Source organism: Oryzias latipes, chromosome 2 (genome assembly GCF_053564925.1).
Source record: "Oryzias latipes strain Hd-rR chromosome 2, Olatipes_Hd-rR_3.1".
NCBI lineage: Eukaryota > Metazoa > Chordata > Actinopteri > Beloniformes > Adrianichthyidae > Oryzias > Oryzias latipes.
Window position 1 is genome coordinate 44,030,563 of NC_136238.1, and position 25,766 is coordinate 44,056,328.

General features: G+C 41.7%; 1 protein-coding gene and 1 long non-coding RNA gene across 5 annotated transcripts in view; one reads left to right on the forward strand and one right to left on the reverse strand.

The window, feature by feature from the left end:
* Nucleotides 1–25,766, forward strand: part of LOC144988873 (uncharacterized) — a 385,609-nt gene that overhangs the window by 233,990 nt on the left and 125,853 nt on the right. The gene's annotated exons all lie outside the window — the stretch shown is intronic.
* On the reverse strand, nt 9,003–21,052 carry LOC144988915 (uncharacterized). 3 transcript variants are annotated; one of them, XR_013653000.1, is made up of 3 exons: nt 20,135–21,052; nt 9,829–13,806; nt 9,003–9,528 (listed from the first exon to the last, which is right to left on the reverse strand). It is a non-coding gene; the product is annotated as an uncharacterized LOC144988915 (long non-coding RNA). The 3 variants fall into 3 exon arrangements; XR_013653001.1 differs by having other exon boundaries at nt 9,003–10,057; nt 10,226–13,806; nt 20,135–21,048; XR_013652999.1 differs by lacking the exon at nt 9,003–9,528 and having other exon boundaries at nt 10,168–10,392; nt 10,523–13,806; nt 20,135–21,042.

The window sequence follows — 25,766 nt, forward strand, 5'->3', positions numbered from 1 at the left end:
TCCACCAAAGGGGTCATTGTATGACACCCCCTAATGAACTTTTTCTGTTTGTCCTGAAACTGTTACCTCCTTCTTGTGTTCTTAATAAAAGGTGCACAGGGAGAGGCAGACTTTTGAGAAGAGCAGCGTGTTGGTTGTCTTCTGTCACACTGGCTTCTTCTCCCTCGTGCATGAGAAACTTGATTCTTGCTGTGGTCTATTATTTCTAATTGTGTTTTTCTTTAATGTTTAGATGCATTTATCTGACATTCTTTGGTCCATTCGAGCCGGATGACAACATATCTGCGTCCTTGGGGGGAGGACCACGCCGATTGAAGTCTGTCGACAGCCCGTGAGACTAGGTCTGCGGAGGAAAGTCCGTCGTAGTGAATTCTACGCCGGCCAATCGACTGGTCTGATCCCTGGGTCCGGATTGACGTTATCCGTGAACCAGTCAGACCACAACAACAAGGCAAGTAAAGCGCTTTTACAGGGGTTCGAGTCCCCGAAGTGGCCCAGAATTCTGAGGGACAGGTTCAAGTCCTGTTGCCTGAAACACGTGTGGGTTTGAAGTCCCGGAAAAGTCCAGAATTCTGTATAAAGGTGTAGGTTCGAGTCCTGCAGCCTAAAACGCGTAAGAGGGTTCAAGTCCCTAAAAGGCCTATTAAAATTTAAAAATAAATAAAAATAAAGTTTTTTTGGTGTGAATGTGTGTGCATGTGTGAAAGGAGTGAACTTGTTCGAAACAGTGGGCAGCTGGAAACCTTGCGGTGTTAACACAAGGCTGCTTGTTGAAGTAGAACAAGATTTCATCTCATTTGGCTTTAGGTGAAAAGAACCCAGAGTCTAAAACGTGTTTTGCTCCTGGGAGGACCCTAAACGTGTGACCGGATCAGACAATAGGTCTGACCTAGAAGCTTGTTGCACGGGGAGTGAAATTCGGTCCTGAGAGAAATTCTCTGTTGGTTCTGATCACACTCTGTGACTAGCGTAAATAATAAAAATAAATAAATAAATAAAATTAAAAAAAAAAAAAAAAAAAAAAAAAAAAAAAAAAAAAAAAAAAAAAAAAAAAAAAAAAAAAAAAAAAAAAAAAAAAAAAAAAAATATGGAGATAAACAGAGACCTGTGGCATTTTATTCTTCAAAATTAGATCCTGTAGCAAGAGCAACACCTCCTTGTGTTCAAGCAGTGATAGCAGCAGCAATGGCAGTGGAAAGCTCAGCTGAAGTAGTGCTTTTCCACAAGCTTACTCTGTATGTGCCGCATGCAGTTTCAGTTTTACTATTACAAACTAAAATGACATTTTTATCACCAGCAAGACACTTATCATGTTTAGCTACATTAGTTTCACAGCCTCACCTGACTGTTGAAAGGTGTACTACATTGAATCCAGCTACGCTGATGCCTACACCAGAAGATGGAGAACCTCACAATTGCTTACAAGAAACAACTTTAGTTTACAAGCCGAGACCAGACTTATCAGATGTACCACTAACTGAGGGGGAAATAGTTTTTGTTGATGGGTCAGCGAAGAAAGATGAGACAGGCAGGAACAAAGTGGGTTTTGCTGTTGTAACTCAAGATAAGGTTTTGAAGGCAGGACCCCTGCCTGGGAATTACTCAGCACAATCAGCAGAGTTGACAGCCTTAACTGAAGCATGCAAACTGTTTAAAGATAAGCCAGTTACGATCTATACTGATAGCCAATATGCGTTTGCTACAGTGCATTTGTTTTGTCAACAGTGGAAGAACTGAGGGTTAAAACGTCAACAGGAAAACCAGTAACGCATGTAGACTTACTGAAAGAATTATTAACTGCTGTAATGTTACCATCTAAAGTGGCAAAATGTAAATGTGAGGGACACACACGAAGAACAGATCATATTTCTAAAGGAAATGCCTTTGCAGATGCAACAGCAAAGCAAGCTGCAACAAAAGATGTAGAAATATGCACAAATGAGGATGTGACTGCAGATGCACCCGCTGATGTTTTAAAGGAAATGCAACACAGTGCACCGAAACAAGAAAAAGATTTATGGTTGAAAAAGGGAGCAAAGTTGGAACAAGGTCTTTATGTCAGCACAGAAGGTAAACCTATTTTACCAAAATCCATGTACAAATGGGCAGCAATTTTGAGTCATGGGCCTTGCCATGTCTCAACAGGGGGGATGATGAACTTATTAGAGAAATATTATACAACTTATGGATTTATTCTCTATTCAAAAAATTTTTGTAAACAATGTGTAACATGTATGCGTCATAATCCCCAAGGCAATGTTAGACCTAAGAGAGGAAAATTTCCTGAACCACCTTTTCCTTTACATACAATCCATATGGATTTTATTGAATTGAATAAAAGCAAGGGATTGAAATATTGTTTAGTGATTATTGATGCATTTTCCAAATGGGTTGAAATTTTTCCATGTGCAACACAAGATGCTATTACAGTAGCTAAAGCTATTTGTAAAAGAATAATCCCAACTTTTGGCATACCACAAGTGATAAGAAGTGATAATGGTACACATTTTGTAAATCAAGTGATAGACAAAATGGCTCAACATCTTTGTATTGATTTAAAGAGACATTGTAGTTATCACCCACAGAGTGCAGGATTAGTTGAGAGAACTAATGGCACTATCAAATCAAGGTTAAAGAAATGCATGGAAGAGACAAACAGACAGTGGCCTGACTGCATAGACTTAGTTCAACTAAGCATGCGTATCACACGCACAGCAGGTCAACCTTTAACGCCTTTTGAAATGTTGTATGGACGTTCTTATAGGTTACCAGACCTTGATCCTACACAGCAACATTCTCCAGATGATGATGCAAATTTAGTGGATTATTTGAGAAAAATGTTTACCACTAAAGATGTGCAAAGGACAAATCAAGTGCCAGATTCCTTTTTATCTCCACAGGACACTTCACCAGTGCAGGTTGGTGATTGGGTGTTTGTGAAGGCCATAAAAAGGAAGTGTTGGTCCAGCCCACGGTGGGAAGGGCCATTCCAAGTCCTGCTAACTACACCAACAGCTGTCAAGATCGCTGAAAGGACGTCTTGGATCCACCTGTCACACTGCAAGAAAAAGCATCTGGGTGAGGCTAATTCCAACTGCTAGGTGGGGAAGTCTGACTACAAAGGGAGGCAGCTGTATAGAAGCTGCTTGTCTCAACGTCAGCGAAGCAGGGGAATCCACCTAGTCTTAGGGAAGAAAGCACACCAGATCTCTTTTGCACTACACGGATCCTACACTGTTAGAGGACTTGAGGAGGTGATGTGCTAGTAACCTCTCCCTCCCGAAGATAGGTACATATCCACCATGGCGTGTCCAACTGGGCTAAGAGACAGTTTATTTTGTTTACTGTTCCTGCTATTCCTGACAGGAGCAACCACATGGATTTGATTCTTTTGGAATCATTATCCACCTGCAAGAAGAACCACCAACGAGGACAGACTAAACATTTCTCGACGATGGCTGATCCAGATAATCAATGACAGGGTTTCCCATGCAGTTCCCTGCCCCAGAGGACGTTGTGTTGGATCTAATCCAGATTTAATGCCAGGTAACAATGGTACTTATGTGGTTGATCAAATGTTTTGGTTATGTGGACAGGCCCTCTACCTCAGTCTGCCTAGAGACTGGAGTGGGATTTGTGCTCCCGTAAAGGTCACAGATCACACTTTCATAGTTTCTGCAGTCCATGAGCCTCACCTGCGCCACAGACGTAACCTTATTGATGACAAGCCACATGATTCCATATGGGGATCAGATGTTCCTAAAGACCATAAACTCTGGAATATGGGGCAAAAGGTAACTATGGCATTGTTTCCCTGGGTAGGAACTGCTAAAAACGCTCTCAGAATTGAGACCATTGATTATCGATTAGGTTTATTTTTGAACGCTACAATTAAAGCATTTAAAGGCTATAATGAAGAAATGTCAAGCATGAGACTTATGGTTCTACAGAACAGATTGGTTTTGGACTTATTGGTTGCTCAGGAAGGAGGTGTTTGTAAAATGTTAAATGATACCTGTTGTACATTTATTCCTGACAACACAGATGAAGGTCACAGCGTCACTGAAGCATTACATCAACTTGAAAAGGTTCAGCAGGCAATGCAGGATGACAGGAAACCCCAATCTTGGGATTTCTTCTCCTGGTTTGCTTTTGGTTCCTGGTGGCAACTTTTGTTAAAAATAGTGACACCTATTCTTATGGTACTGATTATATGTTGTGTGTTCACTATGTGCATTTTTCCTTGTATTCAATCTATGATTTCCAGAGCAGTGAATGGTGGAGTACAAAGTGTTCTTCTGAGTCAAGAATACAACTTGTTATTAAAGGGAGAACAAGATGACTGTAATGATTTTGAAACTGTAATGACTTGAAAAAAAAACAAAAAAAAAACGTCTCATCTGAGTGTAAATTGAAAGTGTTATGAAAATGAAGATGTCACAGAAAACTGAAAAGAGATGTGATATTGGATGTGAGATTTTAACATTTATCAATGATAAACAGGAGGGAGTATGTGAAGGAATTTGTTTTATTATTATCATTGTTTAAATGTATTTCTTTAAATGTTAACTCAGATTGACCTTTTTACCTCTTCTGAAAACAGTTCTGTGTGTTTGGTCATCTGCTTCTCATGCCCAGCCAGGAAGGGGGGGGTTTTACGACACACTGTCCTCAGCTGATAAGTGATACTGTTTGAAGTTAGAATCCACCAAAGGGGTCATTGTATGACACCCCCTAATGAACTTTTTCTGTTTGTCCTGAAACTGTTACCTCCTTCTTGTGTTCTTAATAAAAGGTGCACAGGGAGAGGCAGACTTTTGAGAAGAGCAGCGTGTTGGTTGTCTTCTGTCACACTGGCTTCTTCTCCCTCGTGCATGAGAAACTTGATTCTTGCTGTGGTCTATTATTTCTAATTGTGTTTTTCTTTAATGTTTAGATGCATTTATCTGACACTGGAGAAAGTTGTTCTGCATCCACGCACTGATCTGTTGGAGGCAGTGGTTGAGTGAATCCACCGGCCCATATTCACCTGTTGTCAGTGACACATAGATCTGAGTATCATCTGCATAGTTGTGATAAGATATGTTATTACTGCGTATTAACTGCCCTAGTGGCAGCATGTAGAGGTTGAACAGAAGGGGTCCCAGGATCGATCCCTGGGGCACACCACAAGTCAAGGCCATGTAGTCTGAGACACAACTCCCAATTTCAACAAAATATTTCCTGTCTTCTAGATAAGACTTGAGCCAACTTAGGGCAGATCCAGAGATGCCAACCCAGTCTTGGAGTCTGTGCAAAAGGATCCCATGATCAACAGTATCAAAGGCAGCACTCAGGTCTAGTAGGATTAAGACAGAGACTTTGCCATCATCAGTGTTCAGGCGGATGTCGTTGGTTACCTTGATAAGAGCAGTTTCTGTGCTATGATGGGGTCTAAAACCTGACTGGAAAACATCAAACGAATTGTTTAATAAGAGAAAGTCAGTGAGCTGTTGGTAGACAACTTTTTCAAGGACTTTTCCTAAAAATGGCAGATTAGAGATAGGTCTGTAATTATTCAGTACAGTGGGATCAAGACCGCTCTTCTTCAGGAGAGGTTTAATGACTGCAGTTTTTAAGGCCTCTGGAAATATTCCAGATTGAAGAGACATGTTAACTATTTGAGTAATTGATGGCAACACACTGTTCAGGACAGACTTTAGAAATCTAGTGGGTAACACATCAAGGCAGCATGTAGACGAGCTCAGACGGGTGATGGTCTCTTGGACAGTTTGGTCAGTGACAGGTACAAAGTGAGTCAGCTTAGAGTGGGTAGGTGGCCGTTCGATAGTTATATGTGTTGTGGAGTTGATGGCCTTTTTAATGCCCTGAACCTTGTCATTGAAAAATACAGCAAACTCATTACATTTAGGTGTACAAACCAGTTCTATTGGTAGCTGGGTTGGAGGGTTAGTTAATCTGTTTACTGTGCCATCAAATGTGTGATAATGGTCAATGTAAATGTTTAGATAAAGGCTGTAGGGGATTCAGGGATTGTGGAGCGGTTGTTGTTTCCTTCTGGGTTAAAGTGCAGTTTTGTGTAACCTCCCAAAGAGGAGAAACCCAAAAAAGAAAGGAAAAGCAAAGAGACAGGTGGAAGCCATCATGAGATTCCTTTAAACAGGAAGTTCTTTGTCATTTAATGCACTAGTTTCATTTAGCTCTAGTTGTTGAACATTCTAGAAACTCCTAAAAACCTTTTCTGTCCACTTTGAAACCATCTGGAGCTGACTTGGCCTTGCTCGCTGGGATACGGCCAACATTCAGAAATCTACCAACAGACATTTTTAGCTCTAGTTGTTAACATTCTATGTTTGGAAGAGGCAGGCTCTTCTAAAAGAAACTAGCAGGAGCCCCAGCGCTGGTCTTTGCTTGGATTTGGTTTAGACTTGTTCAGAGTCAAATGCATGTTTTAAGGGGAGGAGGATTATTTGGTTGTTGCTGTTTTTGTTCCTATTCTTACAATCCACTATATGTCCCGTGTTGAATTCTACTATTAAAATGTGGGAAAGAAATGTTTATCAAATCCAAATCAATCCAAAAGCCTGGAGACTGGATGGCCGTGGTCCTCCCTTTGACCTGGACACTGGTTGCCATGGCGACCTGCACACTCACCAAGCTGGAACTTAGAAGAAGAAAAAGAGACCAAAATGATTGATAAAGCAGGTTTTCCAGGGAAATCCCACAAAGTGCTTTCCTAGCTAGAACTAAGAATACCCAGCATGCATTTGGAAAAACTCATTAGCTTCTGGTGGAAAATGATGAGTCATTGGAAAAGCATTCTCTGAATGCTCAGAAAACTTCCTCTAAGGTTGTGGTTGTTTGGAGAAGTCCTCCTCTTCAAAGAAGTTCTCCTGACCATCTTCAAAGCCACTTTCTGCTTTTTCAAACGCTACTGTTCAACAAAAACTTGGTTTCTGCCACAAACCAACCTTAGACACTGAAACAGAATGAATCCAATGCAGAAATGTGTTGACACCTTTAATTCAAAGCTTCAATCAGTTTGAATCTCATGAAGAACATTTCAAAAATCCACATTTGGATCAGGCGTCTTCATCAGAGCACAACTCATGTTTCCAGGACTGTGACTCACCAATAGATCCTCATTTCCTTTACACAATAATTTCAGGATTTGTTGTCATAAAGTTGTGAGAAACTGTCTTGTAAAGTGTGTGGTGACGGTCCACTGTGGAAAATGACTGTTTGTGGAACATTGAGATGTGCTCAGTGATTTTGCTTTAGGACACTTTGGTTTCATTTCAAACGTTGGTTTCTCCTAAATCTACAAACTCTCTCCACAAACTGTCTCCTAACTCTCAGGGATTCCTGCTGCTGGCAAAACTCACGGCTCAAGGAACCACTTCATGAATCAGTCACGCTTTGGAATGAACTTTATTGAACAACATGTCATGGTCTGGAAGAAGCCCCAGTTCCAGCTGACAGAAGTCTGCTTCTGATCCATCAGATCTACCTAGCAACAGAAGCAAAGCTTCACGTGTTGCAGCAACAGTTTCCATGTTTGGGAGGATCTTCTGAAGAACAGCTCAGTTCCAGATCACATCATGATGTTTGATGTTTTCTTCATTCCAGGAAATCATCTGTGTCTCCTTTGATCTGTGCTGAGTCAGCACTTTGACTTCTTTTCAACTTTAGATCCATCATTTACAATCAAGGATTTATTGATAAATAGGATTTATTGACAGAAAATAAAGAGGAAATGTATTTCTCATCCAGCAGTGTTTGTAAGTCTTTTATTTTGAAATTCCTCAAGGATGATCATCATGGTGGGATTTCTAGATCTGCATGAACTCATCCTGAATCCAAAAGACACTGGAGCATCAAAGAATCCAACCCATCTCTGCCAACATGAGGCTCTTACTTTGAAAAGTCTCAGACTTCCTGCAGGGAAACAGGCTTTCTGCTGCTGCATTGACAGATGTGCACGAGCTTGAAAGAGCTTCCTGACTGAGGAGCTGCAGACTTTCTCCTGCAGAGCAGCAGCTGACTTCAGCGTCGTCATGGGAACACAGTCTGCTGCTGCTTCTGGAAACGTCTTCAAGGCTGTGGTGGGACTTGTTGGTCTGGAGGACAGATTCTGGGAGCAAATGCTGCTTCAGCTTCAAGCTTCAGCTCTTTTCTTCTGGCAGAGCTTAGAAGAAATGGAAACCTCCTTTGTTCTGACTGTTTGCTCCAAATCCCAGATTCAGGAATTCCTCCAAGAAGTTCAGCTCAGAGATCATCAGCAGAGAAAAGCCTGAAGTTCTGATGACAACAGAACATGATCAATATTATTGATCCACATGGAATCCAGAAGAAACTCTGAGGTGAAGACATGAAGACACAAGCTTCAGAGACATGAGGACAAGTCAGAGTGGATTCATTCTGGACTTTCTTCTCACATCTTTGTCTTTGATCCTTCAAATCTTCTGAAATCTGATCCTCCATGGATTGTTTTTGTGGGATCAGATCCAGAGTTGCTGAAAGTTCTGCTGCCCTCTGCTGGTCAAAGTCTCCAAACATTCTCTGGGATTCCTTGGAGTCCAGATTCTCCTGGATGTGAACAGTCTCTGCTTCTGGAACAGAAGAGTCCTTCTCAGAGCAGCATTGAGGATCTGTTCTGTCCGGCTGAGAGCGCTCCCTGCTGGTAGGAGACAGAAGCACATCAGCTGCTTTTCTTTGGCCGTTCAGAAACAGTCTGGAGACTCTAAAAAACCTCCACTTCCTGCAGAGCATCATGTTTGATCCTCTTCCTTCAGAAACGGCTCCATTGTTCCATGGCTCAGCAGTTTGACTAAAGCAGCTGAGAGTCTGGATGCAAACAGACCTCAGCAGCTCATCCAGAACGCCATGACAGAAGCACATGCAGCAGCACGTGCACGCTCCCAGAGAGCAGCAGCTGATCCAAGTCCTGAGACCTTTCTGTTCTGCTTGGAGCACACTTCAACAGGAACTTCATTTCCCATCATTCCATCTGTCAGGAGAGAACAGCTGCAATCAGCTTCCTTCAGGAATGACTGCAGGTAGAAGGATCTTTCATTCTTCAGCACCACCAGGACCCACATCCAGCCCATCAACAGCCAGAACATCAGTGACATCAGCGTCTGATCTTCATCACATCATCATCATCACCTCTACGTTTTTACAATCTGATGGATTTCAGTCTTTCTGCAGCTTCTCATCAAGTGTCAAATATTTTCATTTCCTGTTTTATGTTTTAAACGTTGAAGAAAAATCTTTCCAGTTTTAAAAAGATGAGACTAATAAAGTTCTTGGAAAGACCCTGTCTGCTGCAGGACCCGTGCAGGTGCATTGTGGGTAATAGTGTTCTGTTTGGGATATTTGCTGGATTCTGGATGTAGACAGTTGTGTTGGTCTTGATTGTTTAGTGTTGTGGTTTGGATGTTTGTTGTTATTTGTAGCACAGCTGAGTAGGTTCTTCATAGACAACATGTTGCTCTGCCAATGTGCCTTTGGGCCAACTTGATTGGGCTGTTTGGAAGAATAATGAGGAGAAATGAGAGCCTCCATCAGATCATGTTTCTGCTGTTTTTCAGAATCTGAACCTGGAAGCTGTCTGTCATATTTATGCAGCCTTTTTCAATAGAAACTGATCCAAACTGCAGATTCTATTGATTTCTCCATCAGATTTATGTCTACTTCATTCTATCTTTCAGTCACAAACACAATGGTCATATTTTAGTTTTTCTATTCATACCATTGAACCTGGTAATGCTTCAGTCTCCATCTAATGCCAAAATATAAGCAAGATTCAAGTCATTTTATGCTCACCAGGGGCAGGAGGGGGTTGGTTTGGGGACCATAGGGTTTCCTTTCTGCTCTTTGCAGATGATGTTGTCCTGTTGGCTTCATCAAGCCTGGACCTCCAGAGTGCATTGGGTTGGTTTGCTACAGAGTGTAAAGCGGCTAGGATGAGGGTCAGTACAGCTTAATCTGAGGCCAGTGTTCTTGACCGGAGAAAGGTAGTTTGCCATTTCTCGGTGGGTGGAGGGTTCCTGCCCTGGGTGGAGGAGTTTAAATATCTTGGGGTCTTGTTCACAAGTGAGGAAAGACCGGAGCGGAGTTTGTGGAACATTCGAAGTTGTGCAGTCGCTTTAACGGCCCGTTAAGAGCTGAGCCAAAAAGCAAAGATCTCCATTTACCAGTCCATCTTCGTTCCAATACTCACCTAAGGCATGTCCAACTGAGCGGAGGCCCCGGGGCAGGCCCAGGACACGCAAGATACTACGAGACTATGACTCTCTGCTGGCCTGGGAACGCCTAGGGTTCCCCCCAGAGGAACTGGAGGAAGTGCAAGGGAAGTCTGGGCATCTCTGCTGACCTCGCAACCCGGTTCTGGATAAAAGGAGGAAGATGGACGGATGGATGGAGTATTGAAATAATGTGTTTATAGCGAATGCAATTCATTGTATTTAAAGTGCCATGCATGTGTGGCACTAAAAATGAAGAACATCAATTAACTTACCCTTGAACTTACGCGGGTAACATCACATGCCCTGTTCTTTGGAACAGAGTCCAGCTTTGGAACCAGCAGAGAACCAACAAACAGCAGAATCCCACACTGTGGGAAAGACTCCACACTTCTGACTGATGTTCATGTCCACTTTATTATTCACAGATAAGATTGGAACAGAACAATGAGAACCAAAAAGAACAGAGGAACAGTTCTAATGTCTACTAGAAAACACGAATCACATGAAACACACAACACCAGTCTGGTTCTTTATCTGCCTGAAAACTTCCTTCTGACATTTTTTAGGAAAATCTTTTTCTAAATGCGGTTTTCACTGATCACATAAAAAGTGTCAGAATTAAAGACATCTACAAAATCTTTCTAGTGTTGTCATGGTAACACACATGAACAACATACTCATCATCTCAGCTTAAACTACAACCACATTGAATCCTTTCAAGATTTAACTCTAATAATACAAAAGAACACATTTCTATTAGTGGATACATCTGAAAGAATTCCTAGTGTGGAATTTTTTTACCATTTTTGTCAATGAAAGCAGCAAAGCTCTTATTGTCAAGTATCTTTACACAGATTTAAACATATTGGTTCTTTTATTTTATTGGTTTGATAATTGTTGCTTAAAGAATATAAAATACAAAGACTGTTGTAAAACATTTAGAGTATCATATCAATCTCATGAAAAAAGGATGTTTTCAGCTCATGTCAGTCTGTTCTGTTCTGAGTGACAGTTATAGTGTTATATGAATGTGTTTTTCTGTTAATAGCGTACGTGCACGATAGAACTTCCGGTTAACTTCCGTGTGTTGAGTGTGAGGCCGACAACTTCCTGTTGGTCGTGTTATTGTTGTGGGGAGTTTTGTTGAGTTGCTAGTTTTGAGTAAATAGGAGCGGATTTCGGGTAAAAGAAAGGCGTTTGGTGTTTCAACGCGTGACAAAGACATCACAACATTGTTGTGTACCCGTGTGCGAATTTGTCAAAGTACAACAGAACTAATATAAGCTTTCATAGCTTTCTAGTAGATGTGTCAGTGAGAGCCGAATGGATGGTGAACATGGCGGGAGGACTTCACCCCAAGCAAGACGAGTCGTGTTTCGTATTTGCAGCAATCGGAATGAAAATGCGTCATGTAAACACGCCGTTCGGAATACTCTGCCCCGCTCAGACTCGTTCGGATCAAAATTTCTTTCCGATCCACATAGCTGGGTTATACCGATCGTTGTTCATGTAAACGCTCATTCTAATCGTGTGTCACTACTGATCTGGGTTACGTCACGCATAGACGGTGTTTCGCTGAGAGAAAGCTTTGGAGCGCATATGGGACCGACCAGCTGCTCTGCGGACGCCCCGCGTAAAGCGCCGCTCCGCTCTCGCCCCGCTGGCTCTCTTAGACCCCTCACGGGGGAGATGCGTGTCCACTGAGGTCTGGACCCGGCATCCGAGCTCTGCGTTCGGGCTCCGGAGCCAGTGGACCGAGTGAACTTCTCTGAGCAGAGCAGCCGCATTTATTAATGTGTTTGAGGGGAGGGTGCTTTGTGACGTGTGCGTTTTGTTGTTTTGTTATGTGCGAGAATTCAGACTGCGAGCCGAACCGCCGCTCTGGGTTAGCGGCTGCCGGACTCGCGAGGACAGAGCAGAGCACACAGTGTGTGTGAGCTTTTCAGAGCAGAAATGCCGCTCAGTCCTTAGAAACTGTTCAAAAAATCACATCGAATTGTGTTTCTAGTTGTGCCCCGACAAAATAAAGACTGATGTTATTCCCAGACATTTACGTGCAACCAGGATGCAGATTGCAGCGTTTCCCACATGGTTTGTCCTGGATTTTGTGTCCATCAAAAGGCTAATGTTGCTAGCCTATCCTAACACTGGGTTCTTCTTCAGTTCTGTTCTTCTTCCACAAAAAAGCCCTGTCCACACGGATTAAATATAAAATGATGAGCAAACAGGCACTTCATAACATTCATAACATTAATAAAAGCTCGTTTGGAAGATCGCCTCGTATATTACCGAGCTGCTGCATAAATGTGACAGCAAAGGTTTGTTTACAACGGGACACATTTACCTTTTGGTATTTTCGACACAATATTTTGCCCATGTAACCACGCACTGGTCGATAATCCTGTAGATGCTGTTCACGTCGATTTTCGGGAGACCTTGTAGACAACGGGTGAAATATACCATCTTTCGCAATCAAAATCTGCCGTGTCGCTGCTATAGAAGTCGCAACCAGGAAATGGTCGGCCTCACACTCAAGGCGGCGGAAGTAGAACTAGTTATGTGCATGGAGCCTATGGGCTGATTATTTTGAACGTGTTTTTGGAGACCTCTAGCGGTCGCGCCAGGTACTGTTGTTCAACACATTTATTTGAATAATCTTTATTGAAAAGTGCACATGTAGAAACAGAAAGGATTCGCTAGCATGCACGCACTTGGTTTGTCAGTGGAAAGAATTTGTTGCATACGTCTCAATTAAGAGGTTGCATTGCCGGTATGTGGAGAAAATTTAATCTTGAGACTTTTGAATTTCGATATAAGAAACATGTTTATCAGTCTATTATTTTTGGAGTTTGTGAAGTTGTGATGTAGTGCTATGCATATATATATACACGTTAATTGTACTGATCATTTGCTTTCTGTTTTACCCTTTTAAGTATCATTAAACCTGATGACAACGTTCAACGGTCTCCAGAGTCGTGATATGATATGAGTGTTCAAAAGCTCCTGCATTGGACATGCATGAAACAGCACACAGTCTTTAGAAAACGGTTCATTGTTATGTTCCACACTAATTTGTGTCTCCTTATTGAATGACTGCATCAATGTGTTATGGAGGCCAACAGTCTGTGGTTCTGTGTTCATGTAATGAAAGCTCGGGCTGTTTTGGAGTATATGAGCACATTAGGGTTTGATCCCAAGAGTTTTAAATATTAAAAACCAAAAATTAACCAAAATATAAAAATAAGTGAAACCAAAGCGATCGGTTGTGCTATGTAACTATCAGTTACATTAAAGCTCTGCTGATTCTTTAGATCTGCTTCACTGTTCTCCTCTTCCTCATACGTAGGAATCTCCATCAAGGTATCAGTCTCCTGCTTCAGATCAAGGTGATCTTCATCCTGATTGATGCAGAGTTCCCCTGGTTCCTCTTGAATCTGTGATGGTTCTGGTACCTCCGGTTCCTCTTTATAATGCGGAGGGTCCGGTTTCTCCAGTTCAACTCTGAAGTTCCTTTGTCGGTTGCAGAGATCTTCAGTCACCCAATCCTGGGGGAGGACTGCAGAAAAACAAACAGAGACACTTTTTATGTTTTGAGGACTTTGTGTGTTGTTAATAAACACTATTAACTGCTTATCTAAAAACACCAATTGTCTGTGAAGATTCATACAGTTTGTTTCCATCACAGTAGTAGGTTTAAAAAATGCCATCTGGACATCATTTTTAAAATTGAAAACATTTCACCTTTTATCCAAATTGTCAATTGTGGATTAGCTGGTGAAAAAGCAGGTTTATAAGTGCTCTTGGGGGAGGAGTCAAACTTGAAACTGGAAAAACTTGATAGCCTTTTACCTAAACTAAATGACATTAACAGCTGAAAGAGATGGCCAGGTTGGGGAGTGTAGCCCCTGTCTCTCCAACTCTAGCTGAGAACAAAGGACTCCTAAAGACCTGGAAGTGAAACTGGTTCGGTTTGTTTGTCTGGGACTGATTTAACCTGAGACCACCTCTTATTAAGAGAAGGTTTATCTTTCTTGACAAAGACGCCTTCTTTCACTCACCGTGTCTTAATCCAAATGGTATTTTCCAACATCGACACGATTTTCTCATTTTAAAACGATTTTCCCCCCCAACTTCCTGTCCAGCAGCTGACCAAACAGATGAGAGCTGAAGACCTCTTGTGTTGGACATATTTTACTGTTACAACATGTGGTTATGAATCTCCTGACACACAAGGAGTATATTTGAATGAACCACTTTATTAATTTAGACTAGACTTAAGTTAGATTGATTATATTTTTAATAAGCACATACTTCTGCATACAAACACACACACAAAGCATTTCAGTCACGCACACTATTTGTGCAAATGTGATCTTACACCTGAGCTCCAGTGGGTGTTTCTGTTCTGTTTCTGCCTTATTCTGTTCTGTTGATGATGGAGTGTAAAAAATAAAGGAGAGAGAGCCCGGTCATTCCTACACCAAGAGCCCCACCCAAGCAGCAGTGGTAGATCCCCTACACCAGGGGGGGGCAATTATTTTAACTGGCGGGCCACATTGGGTTCTAAAATTGGATAGAAGGGCTGGACCAGGAGCAGATGCATGGAGTGAAAATGATAGAACATGGACTGTAGATGAAAACATTTGGATTGAAAATTATATTCTAAAACAGAATATTCTAGAGTTTTTAGTTTAAAACTTTTGTTCCCATTGTAGATCTCTTTTATTGTGAAGCCCTTTTGTAAAAGGTTGTATGAATAAAGTTTCATTTATGATCCTTTTAAGAAAATAAATAACGTTATTTATGAAATAAAACAATGACCAAACATCATTCTCTATGATTTTCAATGACGAAAATTCAGGAAAAATATACTGATCCCTTTAAAAAAAATAATAAATAATGGATCCTCTCCCGTCATAATCCCACAGAGACTTTGAGCTCATCATACGTCTCACAGTTTGCGCAGCTGTGCTGTCTGTTTCTCATCCAGTAATACTGAAAAAGCAAATGTATGTCTCTCTCTTGCTGCAGCTACACATATATCTGCGTTACCTTTTCACCTGAACAGAGTTCCCTCGTTTATTGCAGGAGTTACGTTCTAAAAATAACCGTGATCGGTGAAATCCACAGAGAATGATTCCAGATGTTTTAAATTTATGGCACTAAAACTCCTCACTGCATCAATACACTTTTCTCAGACAGACATGAACATTTTCACCTTTTCTCTTGTTTAAATTCTTAAATCTTCATAGAAATGAGGTCCAGGATCTTAGATTGAAAACAAAGATCTGATCGATCAAAGATTTCTGTAGATCTGAAGAGCTGTGCGTTTCTGTACAGGAGTCGCGGCACGGACTGGGGAGATTGATTGACAAGGTCTCCAGCCAATCAGGACACAGAACAGGGTGCGCTGTTTAAAAAAGGCAGCATGATCGCTCAGAAATAATGAGCAAAACCGGGAAAGATTAAATGCGACGTAGAAAGGGAAGACCGTCTTCTGTTCTATTTGACAGAGATTTTAGAGGTTTCCAGGTAAAACACAGACTGCAGAAGGTGGAATAAAATGTCACGTCTTGATCGTGTGACCAGATAAAAAAAAAAAAACACATGGGTCTCTGATATTGTTCAGCGGGCCGGACCAAAGATGGAGGTGGGCTGGATCCAGCCCGCGGGCCGTAGTTTGCCCACCCCTGCCCTACACAGTACAGTACAGATAGAGGACAATCACGTCCACCACCCAGATAGCTGGAGATAGAGGCCACACTGGAAGCAAGGAGGGTGAAGTGTCTTGTAGGGTTGTGCCGATGGACGATACCATCGTCCTTAGTGAACGTTTGTTATAATCTGAAAACATTTTTCTGCACCTATGAACACTGTTGAATTCTAATCCGACCATGGATCAGATTAAGATATTTTTTTGCACATGTAACCGCAGCTTATGGTGTCGACTCGCAGCGTGGCGGGGATCACGATGGCGTCTCTCCATTGTCAGGTCAGTCACCCATCGTCCATCAGCACAACCCTAATTAGCCGCTGCGCTGCTTCATTCATTTTGGGCAGCCGTGGTGCAGCGGTTGGGCGGTCGACCCATGATCGCAAGACTGCAGGTTCGATTCCCGCCTTGCACACCCATGTGTCGAGGTGTCCTTGGGCAAGACACTGAACCCCACCTTGCCTCTGGTGGGAGGTTGGCGCCATATTCGGCAGCGGAGGCGCCATCAGTGTGTGAATGTGTGTGTGAATGGGTGAATGGGACTGTGACTGTAAATTGCTTTGGGCCTTCAAAAGAAGGTAGAAAGCGCTTTATAAGTATACGCCATTTATCTGAGCAGCTAAAAAGCACAGCAATCCACGTTTTTACATGTTGCTGGCAGCAAAATGAAACAGAGTTTCTGTTTGGTATCCACCCCAAGTATAAACGAAGTTGTTCATGTCTCTTAAAGTGTGGATGCCATGCTTTGAACAACTTTGTCAAATAAAAAAGCCCTTTAAACGCTGATTCTATTGATACCAATAGTTCGCGTCGAAAAAAATCCGAAGCATATGAATAATAGACATCTTTCGAAGGACTCAGAGATTTGGATCTGCCGCTAGAGCGCAGGCTGGAAGTGAACCCGATATGACCTGTGACGTCATGAAAGGCGTTGACTTTCGCAGTTCCGCTTCGGACAGCATGTAAACAAAACAGGTAGTCTTCGTTTCTCTCGTGTTTAAATCTGTTAATCATCAACATGCCAAGTCGTTGTGTGGCAGCTGGATGTAGCAATACATCTAATGAAAGTGTATCTGTGTATAAATTCCCAAAACAAGAAACGCTGCTGAAAAGGGGAAAGTTCAAGAAGGTGGACGGCGAAGGATTTTTCCCTCCAGATCTGCAGGAGAGAAGTCTGCGTTTTCGAAGGGACAAAAACCGGGACACAAACGAAGAATTTTGAACGGAGAGTTGGGAGGAGGATCTTGGCTTCTGAGTCGAGGAAAGGCGGGTGAGCTGGAAGCGAGCGAGCCGTTTTCTGGGTCGGAGAGGACGGCGCTGGAGTCGGGAGCGGAGGCTGCTAAGCTAGTGTGCATCACGATGGATCACATTGAGGCGAAGTAGTCGTGTTTTCTGTTGTCCTTGGATCCAACTGGAGTATTTCAACGCACTCAATGTTTTGCAAGAGAAGCAACAGGCCTGCAACGTTTTTTTTTTCTTTTGCTTTTGAGGTGCCGGTACCGTGAGTAAACTGAACTGTGTGTGTGTGAGCGCGCGCGCGCACGAGAAAAGGTTTCAAACGGGTTCAAACGGGTAAAACTGTTAATGTTCCACAGTTGTTAATGGTATACAGTGACTTTGTTAACTAAAGAGTAGTACCATCTGGGAAACTTTTATTTTGTGACATTTATTTTGTAAATTGGGTTGAAAACCAGTGTTTACCTTTGTTTAGATTAGGCCAAAAGGGGACATTTTGAGTATATTTTAGGGTAAGTGGAGTAATTTAATTTTATACATTTTTTAGACTTACTGGAGTCTAGCCGAATCTTCATGCTGGCTATCGTCATGATCGGCATGATCACTAGACCTACTACTTTCTGCTATACTATATCCTCCTCACTTTCGCAAAAGGGTTCGAATCGATACGGTTGCAAAAGTGACTCATCGTCATGATAATCTCCGCAACTTTCCTCTTCATCTTTCTGTTCATCTGATGATAAATCGCTAATAGAGACGGTAGCATCACTCTGTGCTTCGCTATCGGTGCTAGCCATGTTATCTTCCTTGTCTTCCTTTCGTTACGTCACAAACAGGGCGGCGCGAATTCGGCGGAATGCGTGAAGCCGGCGGCCGTCCTCGTTGTTTATATTGCGTTTTTCGCTATTTATTCTTTTCGAAAAATATTAAAAACAATCGCAACATGAAATAGAAACTATTTACTATATTTTGGCTTATTAAAATAGGCCATGTCACCCACACTTTAACAACAGAACAAGCTGCCTCTGGCTGCAGTCTTCCTGTTGTCTTGTGTAGTGTGTTGCAGCTTAAAGAGGCTCTGTGTGATTTGCTGCCAACTAGAGGTCGGAGGGTGAAGTGGAAAACAATAGTCAGACACTGAAGGACGCTCAGAAATGCTTAAATAATATCGTCCTGACAGCATTTTCATTGACATAAGTATCACCAAATGAAATATCGCGATATTTTGTAGAACTGATTTTTTCGTACACACCTATTATTTCGTATTAACACACGGAGTGAACTACAAATGCATTTCAAAAGAAAAAAAGATTGGTTTTTTTTTGGCTTTTAATCAGAATTTTCCTCTTCAAGCTGTGAAGGCAGACATGCAGCGCTGGCTGCCAAGGGACCGTCAACAAAGTGCATCATCTGTGAAACACCATTCTGTAAAAGTCAATAAACCTTTAAAAGGGTAATACATGTCTATATCTATATGAACGGGTAATAAAGACTTGTCAGAATATTCATGCTAGATTACATATTTAGTGAGAAGGTCAATCTCAATTTAATTGCATATAGTTTTAAAAATTTAATAGACATATGAATCATAACATGTGTGAACAATAGCTCTAAGATACTAAAGTCCCCAAACATTTTGTACTGACTAATCATGACCTTATTGTCCTACAATCAAGATTATATCATAAATTTACTATGTTTATCTTTAGGAATTTTTCATATTAACAAATGGATCAGATTTGGTCAGAAATCTTCAAAAGCTCTGAAGATGTTGTAGTTACTGACACAGAACTTCCTGTACTGACTAATCATGACCGTATCTTCCTAATACAATAAAGATTATGTCAAAAAGATTCTAGCATCTTCAGAGCTATTGAGGATTTTTGATGAAATCTGATCCATTTTTTAATATGAAAAATTCCTAAATATAAACAAGTTAAATATTGACATATTCTTTATTTTAGTATGACAATAAGGTCATGATTAGTCTATATAGAAGGTTAGGTGACAGTAGCTTCAGTATCTTCATGACTATTGACCATTTTAATCATGATTCATATTTCTATTAAAATTTGAAACAACAAATTAAAATAAAGACGGTCTTTCCTACAAAATGTTCATTATAACACGAATATGCTGACGAGTCTTGTAAAGAGTGACAAAGACACCCCTGAGCAAACCCAGGTGAGCGTGCAAAGAGGAACCAGGCGGGATCACCGCTCAGTTTGGATTGCAGGTAGTTGTAAAATGCGGTCGCTCGGTTAGAAATGCGTCTGGGCGGTTGTAAGGTTCCTCACTCAGGTCCTGAATACGCCAGCTTAGTTGTCTTTACGCTCTTTCACTTTATGGCTAGAACTGTGACAGTATGCGATTTTTAAATACCGTGGTGATGAACCGGCAGGGGGGTGCGGAAGACACAAGTGTGTCTTCTTAAGAAAAGGGTAGCAGCTGTTTTTTGTTTCCTTTTCATTTTGACATTCATTCAACCAGGAAGTTTATTTTTCTGTCAGGCGTTTCTAACTTTTGGTCTCTGTTTTCTTACTGTACTGGAGTGTTTATGGAGACACAACACCTGCAATGCAGACTAGACACAAACACACCATTCTAATGACGTATCTAGTATGTTTACATCTTCCCTTACTGAATAATAAAACAGCCTTTTAGCCTTGAGGACAGAGAGAGGACAGCCACAGAGCCTAACAGGTCGTGATTCTCCACCTCTCCCCTTTTGGAAAAGGTTTCATGCAGACTCTTGTGTGTCTTTTCGTTTCCCAGCTGCTCAAATCAGAATTTAATCCAGCAATCGGTCCAGGTTCAGCGGTTTTTGAACAGGACCTGGTCCAAGGTGGACAAATGCAGAGGAATGTTCCTTTAGTGCGCTCGCGAATCGGAATCCAAATTCAGCATCGTTACATTTCAATGTTTAGTCACGTACCGACTATGTTGAGCTGAAGCTGCGGGTTCCAGCTGCTATAATCCAGCAGTCTGCGCTGACGACAGAGCTCCTCCTGGTTCTGGACGATGGTTCCTTCAGCAGCAGAACGTTGTTCTCTGACAGAACCTTCCGGAGGTTCTGAAGACATGGTTCCTGCTCCGATCTTCAGCTCCAACTCCCACAAACACCGCCGTCCTCTTCACTGCAGCTCCGATCGATCATCTGCTAGTCTCACAATCACAGCAATCCACGTTGTCTTTCCGTTCAACACTTCTTCACTCATTTACGACACTTTGGAAAATGCTGAGAGTTCCCACACGAACCACGTATATCGTCCTTTCTGTCCAAAAACCTCAAAAACGTCCCAACAAGACACCACCGACCTCTCAACACAAGCTAACGCTGCTAGCCTGCTAACAAGCTAACGCTGCTAGCCTGCTAACAAGCTAACGCTGCTAGCCTGCTAACAAGCTAACGCTGCTAGCCTGCTAACAAGCTAACGCTGCTAGCGCCTCGTGCTGTTCTTCTTCTTTGTTTGGCTAACAGCGTCATGGTGCTTTAGCGCCACCAGCTGGTGTGGAGTAAATCTACACACGTCAGTCATAATGTTCCCACTTTTTTTTCTGGTAAATATAATCAAATGTTTCACAAGATTCATTACTTACTATGTTTGCCTCTTTGTTCAAATTTTTTTTATTCAAATTCAAATTTTGCCTCTTTGTTAAGATAAAGTCATTTAAGATGAATAAACCCAATCACCTAAACCACTGACTAACTGGACTTCTGCTCTCCTTCCGCGAAGAACCTCCTTCTACTGCAGAAACTCATGAAAAACAAAACTGCAATAAAAATGTCAATTTCCCTTTGAGATCACGTTATACAACAATCCCTAATATTGTGACCTACAATGTTAATGTTATTTTTTATTTTTCTATTTTCATTGTTTATTTATTTTCTTTCTTCTTTGTATCTTATTTTTTTATTTTGTTGTGTATTTATGTTAAAGCAATGTGTATATAAATGTGTAATCCTTTAAAGTTATATAAAAAAAGAACCTCCTGCTGCTGCTCCTCCATCTTCAGCTTAACTTAGCCTGAGTTTGGCTTCCAGGAAGCGGTGTGTGTTCAAGCTCCGCCCCCATCTCATGAAGCCCCTCCTCCAACATGAGGCCACTGGGGAATTCTGAATGAACCTTTACATTTCAACAGAAATTTCAAGCTAAACAGGAAAAAAAACTCTCTTCATGTTTGAAAACAATCAAAGATTCAAACAGGAAGAGAAAACAAGGTTTGTCAGGAAATCAACAGATTTGATTGATTGTAAATCTTCTTCCTGTTGGAGTTTGATGAATGGAAGTAGAATGTGTAGAAAGTCAGTTGATGTTTTCCATTTCAGTAAATGAAGGTTTGATCTGCAGATTTCCTGATCCCTTTCTGACTGGGATCCAGACCTGATCTAGACGGGACTCATGAGGAAGCAAACAGCACAGAAACTGCTCTGAATGTTCCCTCTTCTTCACTTTCTGTCTGACTTCAACCATGAAGGGACTTGAACCCTCAACCTTCTGATCCATGAGGCCACATGGTCTGAGAGAACATCCAGGTCCAGCTGCAGGTGGAGGACAGCATCATCCAGCCGTCACAGACTGGGGGCGGAGCCTGGAGATGACTGCTGAAGGTCAGAGGGCGGAGCTTCATCAGGATGAAGGTGCTGCTTGGATTCTGCTTTGATGTCCGTCTGTTCTCAGTCCCTTCATGGCTGCTGCTCAGAGCTGTTTCTGGATCTTTCTGGAGAATTCATGTCTTTACTGATCCAAATGTGGGATTTCTGTTTTTCTTTGGACTTTTCTTGATTTCAGGCTTTTAGCTTTTGGAACTTTCTTTGTTTCTATGCTTTAACTTCCAAACGGGTTTATCTAAGACAATCTGATTGTTTTTCATTTGACTTTCTAGGAACTTTCTGTTTCATCTTTGAGGATTTGGACTTTTGAAAGACTTTTAGCTGCAGTTTCATCCTTTGAAGCAGATGGATCTGAATCTAGAGTCAAAGATTCTAAGGAGATCCTGGATTCACAGACATTTGATTGAATTTCTGTCTGGATCAGAAACCAACAGCAGACATTTCAAGCCGTCATCTGTTCCTAATGTTCATTCCCCGCCATCATTGAAAGCTTTTGGAATAGTCCCTAAAGCCAGCGATGGGGCCGCTTTGGAGCCTGAACTCATCACTCGGTGTCACGGTGGCAGAGAGATGACAGATCCCAAATCTGAGGCTGAAATGATCACGTCCTACCAGCTCCACTCTGGATTTGGGACCAGAAACCTTTGAAGATGTTGGAGCATTGTTGGAGAATAGACTGACAACATTGACCTTTGACCCCTCCCTCATGTGTTCCACATCCAGCTGCAGACACACCACTACAGCTCCCATTCCACTTCTGATCCAGCAGTTAGAACCAGAGCCTGCATTTGCAGCAGGTTCCACTGATCCACACAGGGGGACGTCCTAAGGGGCGGAGTCAGCCACTGGAGAAATGGGGGTCACTCTGGGCCTCTCTGTGTCTGGACCTTCAGAGGAGCCCCAGCGCTGGTCTTTGCTTGGATTTGGTTTAGACTTGTTCAGAGTCAAATGCATGTTTTAAGGGGAGGAGGATTATTTTGTTGTTGCTGTTTTTGTTCCTATTCTTACAATCCACTATATGTCCCGTGTTGAATTCTACTATTAAAATGTGGGAAACAAATGTTTCTCAAATCCAAATCAATCCAAAAGCCTGGAGACTGGATGGCCGTGGTCCTCCCTTTGACCTGGACACTGGTTGCCATGGCGACCTGCACACTCACCAAGCTGGAACTTAGAAGAAGAAAAAGAGACCAAAATGATTGATAAAGCAGGTTTTCCAGGGAAATCCCACAAAAGTCCTAGTACTTTTAGGTTAGATTTGAATAGTCTCCAGTTTGTTGTGTTTGGTTGCTAGGTAACAGCGTCTTTAATGTCTCTGATGTCATGGTGGCTTTCAGAGTTGAACTCCTGAATATGACGGTAAACATTTGGATTGAACCAAAATGGGATTGAAGCTCATGCTAAATCCTGATCTGAATGCTGAAAAAACCTCCTCCTAGATTCTGGTTGTTTGGAGAAGTCCTCCTCTTCCCAGAATTCCTGAAAAAAGCCCTCATTTCTCCTGACCATCTTCAAAGCCACTTTCTGCTTTAGTTTAGTCCAAACTTGCTTTATGCTGACAACATTTCCAGCTTGAATCCATCTGAAGAATGAGCTTGTGGAGGATTTGAATGTTCATTTGCTCTCAGGTTGGTTCTGTGCTGGAAGCCCCAACCCTCAGTTCAGTCAAGGTAGAAAGATGCTGACCAGCTGTTCCCTCTGTCACCATGGAAACACGGACCGCTTTAAAGTGGGACAGGATTTTCACGGAGCGGATTTCTAGACGTGGAGGATAAATCCTCCAAGATGAATTCATCAGACATGAATCAAACAGTCTTTTCTCCATAGAACAGAATGAAATCCACTGTGTTTTAGCAGCGTCTGTAGCATCACAGAGACGGTGTTCCACCAAAAACTGGGACCTGTCACATGATGTTTCCTGGTGACAGAGCTGCAGCTTTAATGTCAATGAGATAGAAGAAGAAGAATCCAAAACATTGGACTGTTTTCATGTGATCACATGGAAGCAGAATTAGGAAATCTCTAGGAAATCTGTCCTTGTTTAGTCAGCATGTTTGAATTGGAGTTTACAGTTAGACGACAATAAAGACGAGTTCACACCAAGAAATTACTTTGATGCAGTTTTCTTTAAATTAATCAGAAAAAGTTCAAAAAGTAAAACCTCTAAAGTATTTATGTGTAAAAAAGTATTATAATTTGTCCAGTAGAAATATGTTGTCAAAACTTAAATGTCGTCTCCTGTGTGGAGGTATTTCAGTTCATTATAAACTGACATAAATGAGTAACGTTCACTGCAAACTGTGCAGAAGGCATGTTCTTTCTAAAACTGGAAATAGCACCAACCTTTTTATCACCTGAAGCTGAGTCTCCATTTGATAATTCAATCAAAATAACATTTCATGTCCTCATTATAAAGCAACTTTTTTGGAGTTTCATTTGTCATTGGTCTTTTTGAGCCAAAATCCTGAAGAAATCAAAACAAAAGGCTTTTCCAACAGAATCAGAACGTTAGCACGTGACCTAAGTTTGTTCACTTTGTGCTAAATGTTGATTTCTTTGACTGTTGTGTTCATAATCTCAACAGTTCTCTGTCGCCCTCTGGTGGTTCATCAGAGAAGCCAAACTTCCACAGAAAGTGAATCAATAAACATGAGCTAATTCTTGATGCAGGTTTGAAAACACAGATGGAAAACAGCATCAATCCAAATATTAGTCAATGTTTCCTTGAATGGAACAATTTCAGGATTTGTTGTCATAAAGTTGTGAGAAACTGTCTTGTAAAGTGTGTGGTGACGGTCCACTGTGGAAAATGACTGTTTGTGGAACATTGAGATGTGCTCAGTGATTTGGCTTTAGGACACTTTGGAATGTGATCTCAATTTCTGTTTTATTTCACGTTTGCTTTTCTATTGTCTATTTTATTTTGAAACTGGTTTGTGTTATTTCCTGTTTTGGTTCTCTCATTGGTGTGTTAGATGGATCAACATGGGTGTGTCTAAATAAAAGCAGTGGCTCTCCCAGCTGTGTGTTGGCTAAGAATGAAGTCAGAGAAAGAGGAATTATTTGCTGTGACTTCTTTGATTCTGGAGGAATTTATCCAGGTAAAGTGGACACGGTCGTCCAGGTTCCACGCAGCACTGCAGTGCAGTTACTAACCTGCTAACAGATCCTCAGAGGATCCCAGCTGTCTGGAGGTGATGCCTCCTGCTGCTGCTGCTCAGGTGTCCTGTGGGCGTTTCAGTGGGTGGAGGACTGCAGTCACAGAAAGGTGCAGCAGCTGACCTTTGACCTCTGAGCAGCTCTGATCTGCTCTAATAGAGATTAGATTAGATCAGATTTATTGTCGTTACACATAAACAGGTACAAGGAAACGAAATGCAGTTTGTGTTTAACTAAAGTGTAACAAGCAGTAAAGTGCAGGATGGAAACATGTCATAACTAGAAGTTAAACGTGCATATAAATATGAGTTAGATATGAATACAATATACAATACATATACAATATCCAAGATAGTACTACTGTAAAGAGTTCTGTCCAGATTTCCATGTTGACTGTTTAGAAATGTACTGAAATACTAAATATTTGCATTTAGGGCTGAGTGTGTTTACAGTGTAGTCTACTACATACATGAGCAAAGGAGACAGCTTTGGGAAAAACTGATCCTCAGTCTGCTGTAGGCGGGACCAGCTGATGACCTGCTGTTGCCATGGAAACAGACTTTGGAGCATAAACGTTGCTCATGCAGCTGGTTTCTTCCTGCAGGGTTTGTCTGTCAGACCTTCATCAGGCAGAAGAGTCCAGAACCAGATTCTAGATCCTGAAGGTCTTTTTCACAAACATAAACCCTGATAGAGAATCTCAAACATCTGACTTTCAGAGACGCTTCAGGAATCCTGTTGGAGTTTTGGGTCAAAGAAGAGAAAATGAGAAGAAAAGAGAAATGATGGAAAA